Source organism: Suricata suricatta, chromosome 17 (assembly GCF_006229205.1).
Source record: "Suricata suricatta isolate VVHF042 chromosome 17, meerkat_22Aug2017_6uvM2_HiC, whole genome shotgun sequence".
NCBI lineage: Eukaryota > Metazoa > Chordata > Mammalia > Carnivora > Herpestidae > Suricata > Suricata suricatta.
In genome coordinates this window covers 31,413,151-31,416,379 of record NC_043716.1, presented here as the reverse complement: position 1 = coordinate 31,416,379, position 3,229 = coordinate 31,413,151, and positions in this window count along the sequence as shown.

The following is a 3,229-nucleotide window of genomic DNA, read 5'->3' as shown; positions in this document are numbered from 1 at the left end:
CGCGGGCCACCCTAAAAATTTTTTTAATTGCCTTTGAAATAGTTCTCTCTGGAGTCTTTCAAAGCCAATTAGACAAGTTATTTGATGATAAGGAATCTTCCTTTGTCTCTCACCAATATCCTTCAGTGTCTTTTTCAGACACTTAGTAAATGTTTGTTGAAATGAATGAAAAGAAATTGACCTCCAATAATGGCTAATGGCTCGCAAAAATTACCGTCATATGTTCCTTGAAGTGTACTTTAGTGCAGAGGTTTGAGGGTCTGGGCAGAGGGCTGAGAAACGTAGCCCTATGTAGATTTATTCAAAGTCCTTATCATGTCTTCCTACCCTTTAAAAAATATACTACCAATACTTTTAATTGAATTTACATATCATGAAAGTGCACATTTAAAGTGCAGAGTTCATTAAGCTTTTACTAGTGTATATACCTGTCAAACCATCATCTGAGTCATGATTTACAATGTTTCCACGATACTAGAAACTTCATTTTTGCCCCTTTAGTCAATCTGCTTCCCTGACCAGAAGCATTCATTGATGTGATTTCTATGTCAAGGATTAATTTTGCCTATTGTAAATTTCATCTAAATTCAATTATACAGCATGTACTTTTTAAAATAAGACTTTTTAAGTCTCAGCACTGCAATTTTGAAATTTATTAGTGCTGCCATATGTTTTCATACTTTGTACCTCTCATTGCTAAGTAGTATTACATTGTGTTATATCACATGGACCTGTAATGTTTTTATTAATTCTCTGTGTTTATGAACATTCTAGTTGTTTCTGGGTTTTCCCAGGATGTATATATCTCTTCTGACTTCCCTAATATAAACCTTTAAGGGGACATACATTGTCATCCTTCCTGGGTAGATGCATGAGAATAGAATCGCTGAATCATAGTAAAGGTACATGTTGTCTCTGACATTTGGTACTATCAGGTTTTTTTAAGTTCATTTATTTATTTTGAGGGTGTGGAGGGTCAAAGAGAGGGAGAGAGAGAACGCCAAGCAGGCTCTTGCTATCAGCACAGAGCTTGATGTGGGCGTTGAACCCACGAACTGTGAGATGATGACCTGACTTGAAGTCAAGAGTTGGATGCTTAATTGACTGAACCACCCAGGTGCCCCTATAATCAGTTTTTTAAACCATTCTTGCAGATTTGATGTAGTGTCTTTTGGTGGTTTTGCTTTGTTTTTGACTAATGACTAATAACAGTCTATATCATTTTATATTATTTTGGTTCTTCCCATATCTTCATTTGTCCAGTATCTATTCCATTTTTAGCCTTGGTGTTTGTCTTTAGTATTGATTTGTAGGAGTCTTCACGTGTTCTCTCTCTGTACTCTTTGCCAGATATATGCATTCCATTTTTTTTCCTCCCAGTCTATGGTTTGCCTTTTCATTTTCTAAATGTTCCTTTGAAGAATGAAAGTTTGTCATTCTGATGAATTAGGTTTTCTTTTTACACAATATATACAGCATATCAAAGCAACTGACAAATTACGGGAAAATTGGAAATGAGATAATCAATAACAAAACCAAGGACAAGGCTTGTAGCTACTCGACGCCATGATTTTAGACTTACGACACACATTTAACTTTAAGTTTCCTATAAACCAAAGCAAAGAGAAAATATTAAATAGATAATTATTGAGGCACCTGGATGGCTCAGTTGGTTGAGCATCTGACTTCAGCTCAGGTTATAGTCTCATAGTCTGTGGGTTTGGGGCCATGTGTCAGGCTCTGTGCTGACTGCTCAGCACCTGGAGCCTGCTTTGGATTCTGTGTCTCCATCTCTATCTGCCTCTCCCCTACTCATGTTTGTTCTCTCTCTCTCCATTTCTCTCTCTCCCTCTCTCATAAATTAAAATAAAAATAATAAATAGCTTACTATTAGATAAGGAGAGACCCAGGATAAGTGAGTGGAGTTATTCCTGGTAGTGAGCCTTATAGGAAATTCCTCCCAGGGGGTGGTCTGGAAGATGGTACTGTAACACTGTGGTTGAGGAGTAATTGCAAAAATCTTTTAACTTAAAAGGAGTAGCCAAGTGAACCCTCTATATCCTTCACTTTTTTTGTTTGTTTGTTTGTTTTGCCTGCTTAATAAAGCCTTTAAGGCTGGCCTCCTTGGGCTCCATCTTCTGGACTTTCTAGTGCTCTGAGAGAAACTTACAAAAAAGGACAGAGGAGAGATAGTTCAGGATACTGGCGTATGGTTCCAGCAGTGACTATATTCCTTGACTTCAGGCAAGAGCTCCTGCTGATGGCCTGCTCCCATATCTACGGCTCTCCCATGGATCTTGGCAATGTCATTTTCTCCCTTGCTTCTTCAGATTCAATCATGCATTGTTGTCCTTCATTGGTTCGTTAGTCCTTGCCCACTGTGAATCATTCCTTCCCAGGCTCTCTTCCATCAATCCTTTGGAATCGCCATTTCTTTTCTGCCAAGAATAATAGCCAGTCTATACAATGTCTTCTTGTAATGTTCTTCTATGTACAGTAAAACCAGAATGCTAAGGGTAAGTCATCAATAACAATTCTGCAATGTTGTGCATGAATCTCTGGTAGTTTCTCTTAATCCATGGAAAAAATTTACACTATCTTTAAAAAAATGCATCAACTTTTGTTTTTCACAATGAAATACAAATATTCTCAGATATACAAAGCAATACACCAGAGGCTCAGAAACCATAGGACAACAAACTTTATCTCCACACACTGTTTTCTCTCAACTGTATGTGTTTTAAAATTTTTTTCTATTTTGTCACATACATGCAGAAATAGAATCTATTTGTACATTTTTCACGTTGGCACGACATTGGGTTTTTCTTTTCATGTTGGTTTTTGTTGTCATACTTCTTTGAGGGTTACTGGAAATCTTTGTGGATTTATGTTATCTGGAACCTGATTATCATTTTGATGATAAGCATGCAGGATTTGAGCCTCCCATAACCAACAGAGAGAAATGAGTAATTTCTTGGGAGGTCTAATAAGATTTAGGAAAGGCAAATGTTCTGAAAATTCATCTATTTGAATATTTAAATATTACTCAGATGAGATGTATATATTATTTATTAGAGGGATGTCTTGGATCTGATTCAGTGTAGCTACTTATCTTCAGTATAATGTGGCATTTTGGTCAATAACTGTCTCTACCTGCTGACTCCTTCATGACACCGTTTCCCATGGAAATCAGTCCTTTGGCCCCACTTGGGACTGGAAACCTGGTAAT